Source organism: Oryctolagus cuniculus, chromosome 5 (genome assembly GCF_051225735.1).
Source record: "Oryctolagus cuniculus isolate XC-2025 breed Fujian yellow rabbit chromosome 5, ASM5122573v1, whole genome shotgun sequence".
In the NCBI taxonomy this organism is placed as follows: Eukaryota; Metazoa; Chordata; class Mammalia; order Lagomorpha; family Leporidae; genus Oryctolagus; species Oryctolagus cuniculus.
Window position 1 is genome coordinate 30039437 of NC_142871.1, and position 12223 is coordinate 30051659.

General features: G+C 44.5%; 1 pseudogene; it reads right to left on the bottom strand.

Annotated features, from left to right (window-relative positions):
• Positions 1-743: 743 nt before the first annotated feature.
• Positions 744-4252, bottom strand: LOC127493227 (dnaJ homolog subfamily A member 1 pseudogene; annotated as a pseudogene).
• Positions 4253-12223: the final 7971 nt, after the last annotated feature.

Sequence of the window (12223 nt, forward strand, 5' to 3'; positions counted from 1 at the left end):
CATGGTATGGTCATGCTTCTGCCTGTGGCGCTGGCATCCCATATGAGTTCTCGTTCTAGTCCCTGCTGCTCCTCTTCTGATCCAGCTCTCTGCTATGGCCTGGGAAAGCAGTGGAAGATAGCCGAAGTCCTTGGGCCACTGTACCCATGTGGGAGACCCAGGGGTGGCACCTGGTTTGTATTGGCCCAGCTCTGGCCATTGTGGCCATTTGGGGAATGAGCCAGTAGATGGAAGACCTTTCTCTCTGTCTCTCCCTGTCTCTGTAGCTCTCCCTCTCAAATAAATAAATAAAATCTTTAAAAAAAGAAATTTAACATTGAATACTACATCTGGGATGATGTTCATTATCATCAAAGACTTTCTATAATGGTACTGATCATGAGTTGGTTCCCAAACTCATGTAGGACTTCAGACACCAAGATCACAGATTGGTGGTACTGGGAAGGTAGAAACTTGGCCCAGTTACAATGTTTAGTAAATGGGCCTTGGAAGGGCCTTTGGCAGAGTGTCGGTTGTAAGATCCAAGTTGGGTAGAGTCTCTCTCTCTCTGCTTCCTGGCTCACATGTCACCCTTCCTTGGCCCATGCCCCGCCATTCCCATCCACCACCCTCACCAAAGTTGAACTGATAGGGCCTGCCTGGTCTTAGTCTGTTAACTTCCAAAACTATGAACCAAATAAGCCTCCTTCCTTCCTTCATAACTACCTTGGCTTAGGTTTTTAGTCCTGGTGACAAACAGCTGACTAACACAAATGGTGCCTTCTTTCCTGGCCTGGATCAAAGCCTACCAGCTCCACCTTACCTTCTCCTCCCTTCCTCTCTGGCGGGAGCTTTTCTCAGCAATGAGAGTTGATTTGGAAAAGAAAAGTTCATTATGAGGAAAGTTCACCTTGAATTCAACAACACTTTTCAGATGGTCTGTGATGACTTGGTTTGCCCATTGAGCATGTACTCTGTGCTTGACAATCTGACTTGGATGAATGCTGATGACTATGGTTTGATTGTCAAGAGTGGACATTCATTTGTAGAAGCTGTGCAATGCTTCAACCAGCTGTGTGTGTCTGTACACACGAAAAGATCTCCTTGCTCAGTAAAAACAGGGTGGTTCTTTGGATCTAACACAGTTGCAGTGCCTTCCTGGTTCTCGGTGTCTCTCACTGTGGAATTTTCTGGCCATCTTTCATGCCGTGGTCAATATGAACTTCTAGAACCTCCTTGTCTTGAACTATCTGGCTCCCATTTCTACATCTATCTTTCGGGCTGATCTTTCCCCATGGCCTTAGCTCTCCATGAACACACACACTGAATTTGTTGAACCACTCAGGTGCTCTGAGATGAATTCCTCCTTGTATTCCTGTTCCCCAGCAATGGAGACAGCACGCTGCCACCCATTTCTTACCTCCTCAACCTTCACATTTGCCACACATCACATTCTCTTGCAGAGCCGGTTTATGGGTGCACCATTATATAAATATTCTGTGGTGACTAAGAGCTGATGTACAACATTTTTTTCCTCTCCATTTGTATCTGTAGCCTTTCTCCTCCTTGAAAAAATATTGAAGATGACGACCGCTGGTGAGACTGATCCTCAACCTGCTCCACCCTCCTTTACTGCCTATTGTTTGTCATATAATTGTCTTTTCTTGTCATCAGAGAGACTTCATAAGCTTGAGAACTCTGTTTAAACTTATCTCCTTAATTTGGATTTTTTTTAAAAAATGTTTGCTTATTTATTTGAGAGGCAGAGTTATAGACAGAGAGAAGGAGAGATAGAGGTCTTCCATCCACTGGTTCACTCTCCAAATGGTCACAACAGCTGGAGCAGGGTTGATCTAAAGCCAGGAGCCAGGAGCTTCTTCTGGGTCTCCCACGTGGGTGCAGCAGCCCAAGTATTTGGGCCACTTTCTATTGCTTTTCCAGGCCATTAGCAGGGAGCTGGATAGGAAGAGGGGCCGCCAGAATATGAACTGGCACCCATATGGGATGCTGGCACTGCAGGTGGAGGCTTAGCCTACCAAACCACAGCCCCTACTTGGATTCTTACCAGAATTATATTTAAAAAGACTGATTTCCTCTAAGATTTTTCCCATGTTTCCAGGGTAACATGGAGTTTGACCTCTAAGACATCATATTAAGTGTTTTCCTTTACCATATTTTTTTTAATAAAAAGATATTTTTATTGATTTGGAGCAAGAGAGAGAGAGAGTGTGCACTTCAAATTGCTGGTTCACTCCCCAGATGGCTACAATGGCCAGGTCTGAGCTAAGCTAAGCCAAAGCCAGGAACCAGAATCCAAGAGCTTCACCCAGGTCTCCTACGTAGGTAGCAGGGGCCCAAATACTTGAGCCAGTCTCCACTGCTTTTCCCAGGCCATTAGCAAGTAACTGGATCAGAAGTGGAGCAGCCAGGACTCAAATTAACATCCAGATAGGATGCTAGCACCTGCTTCACTGGCTAAACCTCAAGGCCAGCCCCATTTCATCATATTCTGTAGCCAGTGAGTGGGCTGAAGCCTGTGTGGAGGAGTGGGAAGGAGCATGTACCACACGCAGCTTAAAAAGCAGCTGCTCCTCTTCCTGTCACTTATCACTCTGGAAAGTTCCCCAGATGTCTATCATAATAGCCCAAAATGCTCTTTAAATTGTTTATAGCAAAAAAAAAAAAAAAGGATTAGTTAGAATTTAATTAGGATAACTGGGGTCCTACTAGACATAAACCGCACAATTTTTTAAAAATTTATTTAAATAAATTAAAAAATTATTTATTTGAAAGCCAGAGTTACAGGGAGAGAGCTCTTCTATTGGCTGGTTCACTCCCCTAATGGCCACAACGGCCTGGGGCTGGGCCAGGGAGAAACCAGGAGCCAAGAGCTTCCTCCAGGTCTTCACATGGGTGCAGGGAACCCAAGGATTTGGGCCATCTTCTGCTGCTTTCCCAGATTCATTAGCAAGGAGCTGGATAAGAAGCAGAGCAGTCAGAACTCGAACCAGTACCCATATGGGATGCCGACACTGCAGACAGTGGCTTAACCTGCTGCGCCACAGTGGCAGCCCACCCACACAAATTTTACTCCACAGTTATCTTAAATATAGTCTAGCCACTAAGCTCTTCAGGTTACAAGTAAAAGAGATATCCTTCAGCAAGTTCTAGTAATAGTAACTGTTACAAATACATACTGGGAAAACAGAGAACAGAATTGCAACAAATAAAACTGAAGACCAACAGACATGTGCAGAATCAGAGCATGTCCAAGGCAGCTGCAGGGACAGTACTTTATCGTCATCACTTGAGTGGGCAGGTATTATCAGCATTACTCTAATGCTTTTGATCTCGCTTCTCTTTCTGCTACCAACTGATTTCCTTACAGTCTATCCTATACCTCTTTTCTTCCTCATAGCTTCTACTGTATTTATCATTTCTTTCTTTCTTTTAAGATGTATTATTTGTTTGAAAGGTAGAGTTACAGGGAGAGAGAAGGAGAGACAGAGAAAAAGAGAGAGAGATATCTTTCATTTGCTGGTACAATTCCCAGCTGGCCACAACACCTAGCGCTGGGCCAGGCTGAAGCTAGGAGCTTCATCTGGGTCTCCCACATGGATGGCAGGGCCCCAAGCACTTGGGCTATCTTCCACTGCTTTCCCAGGCACATTAGCAGAGAGTGGGATCAGAAGTGGGGCAGCCAGAACTCAAACCAGTGCCCATTTGGGATGTTGGTACTGCAGGTGGCAGCTTAACCTGCTGTGCCACAATGCCAGCCCCTGTATCTCTCATTTCTGGTAGGAGTTTGGTAGATGTAGGTTAAGTAAGGATCTCAGGTTGGAGTAGAGTAGATCCTAAACCCAGTGATAGTTATTCTTAGAGGAGACAGGCAGGAAGACACGGAGAGGTCAAGGCTAAGCAAAGGTGGAGGCAGAGGTTGGAGGGAAGCCACAAGCCAAGTCCTGCTAAAGATTTGCAGCAGCCTCCAGACATGGGAAGAGAGGCATGGGTCAGAATGGTCCTAGAGCCTCCAGAAGGAACCAGCCTTGCCATGACCTTGATGTCAGCCTTCTGGCCTGCAGAACTGTGAGGCGTTATGTTCCTGTTGTTTTAAATCACCCGGTGTGCAGTGATTTGTTATGGCAGCTCTAGGAATCTGTATTCATCAGGGTTCACTGAAGAAGGAAAATCAATAAGAAACGTGTATAGTTTATAAGGAATTGGCTCACCCAATTACAGCAATTGGCAAGTCCACATCTGTAGTGTAGGCCATCGAGCTGGAGTCCCAAGACAGCTGGTGGTGCAGATAAAGTCCAAGGCAGCTTGCAGGGGGACTCTCATTTACTTGGGGGAGTCAACCTTTCTGTTCCATTCATGCCCCAACTGATTGGATGAAGCCCAACTACATTATGAAGAACAGCATTTGACCAACTATCTGGGTACCCTGTGTACCAGTCCCATTGACACCCAAAATTAATCATTGTAGAAAATAATAGACCAGCTCATATCAGGGCTTTTAATATTCATAGGCCATTGCTCAGGCAATAGCTTGGTCACCACTGGGAGGTGCTTAGAACTGGATCATTGGCAGGGCTGTAGGCAGAGTGATTTCCTTGGAAGAGAAGATGGATCTGAGAATCATGGAACTGACATGTCTGAAATAATTGAATGGTTGGCTTCCAGATTTCAATATTCTTCTTTCCTTATGGACAAAAATGTTTCATCTGATGTGATTATGTTCAATGGGTTAGCCATCCAGAGGTTATGAAACAGGGCATATCAGAATGTATTTGTGTCAGGGGTGGCATGGCACAGCAGGTTAAGTCACTACTTGTGCTGCTGGCACCCCATATCAGAGCAACAGTTCAAATCCCAGCTGCTCCTCTTCCAATCCAGCTTCCTGCTATTGCACCTGAGAAGGCAGTGGAAGATGGCTCAAGTACTTGGATCCCTGCCACCCACATGGGAGATCCAGATGAGTTCCTGGCTCCTGTCTTCAGCTGGGCCCAGCTCTGGATGTCATGGCCATTTGAGGAATGAGCCAGCAGATGGAAAATTCTTTCTCTTTCTGTCTTTCCTCTCTATCCCTCTGCATTTCACAAAGATAAATAAATCCTTTAAAAAAGAAGGAAAAAGAAAACCTAAATGCACTTGTCATTGTCAGAATCCTTGTTCTCTGGATGATGCCCATTTCTCCTCTACTTCATTGAACTCATACTTGGCGTTACTCTTGCTATTCAGTAGCCTATGGAAGACACTGAGCTTGTCTTCTCTAAAAGGACAAATATTGCCAAAGACTCTGTCTCAGAACGGTTTAACACAATGCTACCGTGTGTTGGACTAAACTAAAACATGGATCTGAACCTAGAGAGCAGGGCTCAGAAAGCTCTTTCTTCCAGGTCTGATAATAAATAGCGTCGTCTCTGCAGGCCAGACCATGTCTCTTGTGACCAAGCAGCCCTGTTGTCGAAGAGCAAAAGCAGCCTTAGGCAAGGAGAAAATAAGACTGGAAGCTTTCCTCTGGAAACTCTTCTCCTCCTCCCCTACCTCTCACAGAAAACTGCCCGTCTGTCCTCCAGGGACCCCAGGAACATGTGGCCCTGGCTCTAGGGATTGACTCCACCAGAGTAGAGGCTGCTGTTGCATGGGATCTATTTTTTCTCTTTCCATAGGAGCTTGTAGCAATAAGGAAGACATGAGCCTGGAGATGCCAGAGGCTACCACATGAATCTTAAGAATGAAGCTGATGCAGCAGAAGGCAGAGCCAAGAAACTATGAGAAACTGAATTCTGATTACATTTTTGGAGCTCCTGGATCAAGCTGTTCATGATTCTAAATAACCCCAAGGCTTTCCTGTTACACAAATAAGTGATTTTTCTGCCCTATTAAAGTGGACTTGAGTTGAGTTCTCTGTCACTCAGAACAAGATACTAGAGCAAAACTTCACTTCTTACATTTATTATACCCGTAACAATTTTTTTAAATTAAAATTCATCCCCAGCACAACTACCAAGCCAAAAAAGTTCATATCAACAATGTATGGATGATGTTTTACTGAAAGTAAGTTCCTTCTGCCCGCGAGATTTTGACGTTGTGCTGTGGGTTGGGTTGAGTTCTGCAGGCCTTCGCGTCCTGCACGGGCCACGTGTGCTGGGAAATGAATCATTTCCTCCTCATTTTGCTCCATTTGAACTATCTCAAACCTTCATTCACAGAGCTCGCCGGGACAATTCATCCTTCTCTTGGATCAAATACGTCATTTGCATAATAAGTATGCTTCTCTTCTGTTCTTAGTAGCTAAAACAAAGAAGGACATCTGTGTGCTTGCCTTTCCAATTATATTGCTATCAAATTAAAGTCTCATCTTATTAAATTACTTAAGCCAAAGGCTTTGATTTATAACAATGGGTTCCCAGGATGAGTGGAAAAAGAGAAGCTCTGTGTTTTTAACAGGAAAAGAATTCAAGTGCAATGATTGTGTCAACTTGCCCTCGGGACATGAAACTCCCAGTAACTTAATAGACAAGTGTGTGATGTTGTAGAACTTTCATTCATGTTTGGCCTTATTTCTAAGCTTTCCACTGCCTCCCACCTGTGTCCCAGAATTCTCTAGATCGGAGTGGTTTATCACATCTATTAAAGATTTCTCAACAAATTCTGTCTACAACTGTATAAAATCCTCACACTATTTATTCATTGCTGTGCCATAGGCTGGACAAAATGTGCTGTGCACTGTAGCCAAGAATGGTATTGCTTACCTCGTGATCCCCCAAATGCTACATATAAGTCCCCCAAAACTCGACAGCTTCTAATGTGAGGCATTTAATTTTTGCTCACAGCTTTGTAGGTCAGCTGCAGTAGATCTGTTTTCGACTGTTAGTCATCTGGCCTGGCTCTTGACTTCCGTCAAATGTAGGACTTGCTTGTGTGTCTCACTCGGGGCCAAGACTGAAGGAGTAGCAGCTACCGGTGCACATTGTCTTCAAAGCAATCACAGAGGGGTGAGAGGCTTAGCCAAAAGAGAACTTTTCAGTCCTTTGTGCACATCATAGTCATTGTTATGCCATTAATCAGGGCCAATTACATGGGTAGCATCAAGAGAGTGGGGAAATACACTCCAACCACTGCAGCGTGCTGCGGGCTTAGGTGACTGAGGGATGGATAGCAGGGTTGTGGACAATAATCCAGGCTAGGACATATGGCTTCACTTTGTATAAACTCTGTCTCTGTTCCTCCAACCCTCTGATCTCAATTTCTACTGCTAATATGCCCTGTGGGAGTGAGAGGGCTTTCTTGAACTAGCTGAATTTTAAAGGAAGCGAATAGCTTCCAGATAGCTTAACAGCCATAAATCTACAAGCTGTTGTAACTGAGTTTACATTTTGGCATAACCTCTTGCTTCTTTGTCAATTTATTTTTAAGATAAAAGTAATTTTTATAGTAGTTAATTTTGTATTTTGATGCAGTAAAAAAATATTCTATCACTTGATGTACATTTAAATATGCACTGTAACTAGTTAGAGATAAGAGATTTCCTTTACAATCAGATATATAAGAATTAACAGGATCCTGGGCATGTAATAGATGTTCCATAAATATTTGTTGATGGAGGTATATTATTTTCTTATTTGGTAGTGATTATTACTAATCAATGCATAGTAACTTGGGCCTGATCAGATCTTTTCTTTTTAAATTTCTTCTTCCTCTTCTTCTTTTAATTTGAGAAGCAGTCAAAGTTCTCCTTTGCTGGTTCATTCTCTACATACCCACAACAACCAGGGGACAGAAGCTGGAGCCAGGAGCTCACTCCAGGTCGCCCCTCTGGGTAGCAGGAACCCAACTGAGTCATCACCACTCTCTCTCTCAGGGTCTGCATTAGCAGGAAGGTGGAGTTAGGAGCCAGAGCCAGGAGTCAAAGCCGGACTGATGTTGGATCCTGGCTTCCTAACCGACATCTTCACTGCTGGGCCAAACTCCCAACCCAGATAATTTCTTTTGTGTTTTCTTTTATTTTCACTTATTTGAAAGGCAAAATGAGGAGAGATATAGGGAGAAAGGGAGAAGAGAGAGGAGAGAGAGAGAGAGAGAGAGAGAGAGAGAGAGAGAGAGAGAGATTTTTTCAGCCACTGACTCACTCCCCGAATGCCAGCCCCAGATGAAGTCAGGAGCCTGGAACTCCACTCAGATCTCCTACGTGGGTGGCAGGTACTTGAGTCATCACCTGCTGCCTCCCAGGGTGCACATCAACAAGAAGCTGGACTGGAAGTGGGGACAGGACTCAAACCCCAATACGCTGATATGAGATACAAACCTCCCAAGCGATGGCATTACCGGCTGCACCACAATGCCTGCCCTAGTGTCTTTTTTAATATAATGATGTCTTCACTAGCATCTGTTATCCTCATCAGAAAGGTATTCAGGGGTTGGCACTGTGGCTTAGTGGGTAAAGCCGCAGCCTGCAATGCCCACATCCCCTATGGGCGCCAGTTCGAGTCCTGGCTGCTCAACTCCCTATCCAGTTCACTGTTAATGTGCCTGGGAAAGCAGCAGAGGATGACCCAAATGCTTGGGCTCCTACATCCATGTGACAGATCCAGAAGAGGTTTCTGGCTTCGACCTTTCCCAGCCCAGGTTGTTGGGGCCAACTGGGGAGTGAACCAGCAGATGGAAGATCTGCCTCTCCCTCTCTCTGTAACTCTGACTTTCAAATAAATAAATAAATTTTTTTAAGAAAAGATGTTCATATGTCATGCACACAAAATACGATAAGCTTGTGTGTGCTGTCAGGACTAACAAAACTCGTTGGTTGCTCTTTTTCTCACTTTTGTTTTAAAAGTTATTTACCTATTTTTTTTTTGATGTTATAAGAATCTCTAGGAGAACATCTAAATATACAGCTATATATATTTACCAAGGTAAACAAAGTCAACTAGTTTTTAAGATTATAAATATTCGGGCCAGCACTGTGGCACAGCAGGTTAAAACCCTGCCTATAGTGCCAGCATCCCATATGGATGCCAGTTCAAGTCCTGGCCGCTCCACTTCCAATCCAGCTCCCTGCTAATGTGCCTGGGAAAGCAGCGGAGGATGGCCCAGGTGCTTGGGCCCCTGCACTTGTGCAGGAGACCCAGAAGAAGCTTCTGGCTCCTGGCTTCTGATCGGCCCAGCTCCGGCCATTGCAGCCATTTTCGGAGTGAACCAGTGGATGGAAGACCTCTTTCTCTCTCTCTCTGTCTCTGTCTCTACCTCTTCCTATAACTCTCTTTCAAATAAATAAAATAAATATTTTAAAAGAAGATTATAAATTTCAGTCAGTGAAAATATCATTTAAAATTACTTTCAGGGGCTGGCGCTGTGCCTCACTTGGTTAATCCTCCGCCTGTGGCACCGGCATCCCATGTGGGCACCGGGTTCTAATCCCAGTTGCTCCTCTTCCACTCCAGCTCTCTGCTGTGGCCTAGGAAGGCAGTGGAGGATGGCCCAAGTGCTTGGGTCCCTGCACCTGTATGGGAGACCAGGAGGAAGCACCTGGCTCCTGACTTCGGATCAGCATAGCTCCGGCCATAGTGGCCATTTAGGGGGTGAACCAATGGAAGGAAGACCTTTCTTTCTCTCTCTCTCTCTAACTCTATCTGTCAAAAAAATACTTTTAAGTGATATTTTAAATTATAATTATGCAGACATAAAAGAATTATAAAAATTCATGAAAAAATAGTAAAAAAGAGTAGGTACTTCTTGAAAGATTATTTCCTTCTGAAGAGGAATTAATTCCCAGAGCTGACTTTATGATAACTGAACACAACATAACACCAAGAAAGCTTAATCGACAGCTAGCTTGTTCTCATAGTCATCTACCAGAAGAGTAAGACGGCAGTAAGTAAATGCCTCCCTGGGCTTTTTTTGCAATGATTCTGAAAGTTCAGGCTATTTCCTTTGCTTTCCTACAGGAAACATTTATTACAGCTTAAACATGCACTAATGTCTCAAGTTATAATCATCTTGCCAGATATACTTATGACATAAAAAAGGAAGGAAACTAATATTCATGAAGTGTCTACTATATGCCTGGTAGGCCTGGTTAAGAAGAGAAATGTTCCCATTTCAGAAAAGAGGAAACTAGCCTCAGAAAGTTTAAGTGACAAAGTTTTCTGATGCCAAAATTGTGATCTTTGGCCTGAGCCAGAACCCAAGAAAACCATCCTTTGGATAGTGCAGGAAGCTGTTATGAACTCTACTTGCTTGTCCAATAATTGTAGTGTAGTAAAACCAAGTTTTATTTAGAGATAAACAGACAACTATGTACATGTGTTTTGCAGCGGACACATCACAGTGGTCCAAAAGCCTCCAGTGAGTATTCCCCAGTGCCACGAAGGGTGGAAATTTGGATCTATCCACTAAGAACTCTCCGGGCTGGGCCTTGAGTGGACACGTGGGCCCCTCCTGGCTGGAACTTCTCCTTGTGGTTGCTCCTGCAGTGTTTGCAGCTCTGACCTTGCTCCTGGCCGCTAACGCCACTTCCTCTTCTGGTGGTGTCTTGTCTTTCTTGTGTTCTTAAACCCCTTTTCCTTGTCAGTTAAGCCACCAGGCATTCTTTTGCGCTTTTTGATTGATAAGAAGGCTTCCAAATTTCCATTAAACCAAGCACGCATTATCAACCACAAGTACTTTTCCCAGTGAAGAGGTTCAGCCTCTTGATTATCAGCTGGGAACATTTAGCAAATGCTGCTGTCTGTACTGTCTACTTAGTGCGGATTTGTCCATCCTATCCTCAGCTTTTATAATCAACCTACGGAGAAAAGCTATCATCATAAAAATCACAAGAACCTTAAATAAGAATAGCTACATGTGATGAGATGTCATAGGAGGAAAGGATAAACCTATATGGGGACTTCAAAAAGTTCATGAAAATATGGAATTTAAAGACAAGTTTAGGAGTAGATGTTGAGTGCAGTGGCTAAGACACCACTTTGGATGCCTGTGTACCATGTGGGAGTCCCTGGGATGGAGGCTTGGCTCTGTTTTTAGTTCCAGCTTCATTCTGATGCACACTCTGGGAGGCAGTGGTGTTGGATCAAGTATGTGGGTCACTTCCATCCACATGGGAGACCTGGGTTAGGTTCCCAGCTGGTTCTGGCTTTAATCTGCCCCAGCCCCAGTTAGGTAGTGAACCCAAGGACAAGAGGTCTCTGCATTTCTCTCTCTCTCTCTCTCTCTCTATCTCCTTGCTTTTCAAATACATAAATAAAATATTTTTTAAAAGTATGTTTATTTTGATGCAAAAGTCTTGAAACCCATCTATGGTTTTTCCATAGTAGGCATTTTTTCATAAAAATCTAAAAACATTTAAAATTTATTAGAAAGGCAGAGAGGGGCCAGCGTTGTGGTGTTGTGGGTTAAGATGCCACCTGTTATGTCTACATCCCTTATGACCACTGGGTTGAGACCTGGCTGCTTCACTTCTGATACAGCTCCCTGTTAATGCTCCTGGGAAAGCAGCTGGAGATGACCCAAATGCTTAGGTCCCTGCCACTCATGTGGGAGACCTGGATGGAATTCCCAGTGCCTAGCTTTGACCTGGCCCAGCCCTGGCTGTTTTTGCCATTTATGGAGTGAATCAGCAGATAGAAGATCTCTCTCTCTCTGCCTTTCAAATAAATAAATCTTTGAAAAAATTAAAAAAAAAGAGAAAGAAAAGCAGAAAGACAACGACAGATCTTCCATCCGCTGAGTCACTTCCTAAATGCCCACAACAGCCATGGATAGGCCAGGCTAAAGCCAAGTGCATGGAACTCAATCCAAGTCTTCCATGTGGCTGGCAGGGACCCAAGTACTCAAATCATCACCTGCTGCCCCCAAAGCTGTGCATTAGCAGGAAGCTGGGTTGGATGTGGAGCTGGGACTGAGACCTAGAGACTCAAATATGGGATCCAAGCAGTGACTTAACCGCTACACCTGACACCTGCCCTGCTGTTCTCCCATGGTTCTGAAGGAGCTGAGGGTAGAGCCGCGCTTCAAAGCATGTGCCGACCACAGGTTCCTCCCACCCTCGGGAAGCCTTTCATCATGCTCTGGCCAGAGGAAGGGACACATCAAACATGTGAGGAGCACAATGAGGCCCTCACTGTGGAGGCACAAAGGCGTCCACACACTCTCCTGTGCTGAGTCATCTCCACTCTTCCCCGCAGGACAGTAAGAGGGTTTGTTTCCTTCTGGGACTGGGACTTCGCTCTCAGAGCCCCAAGCC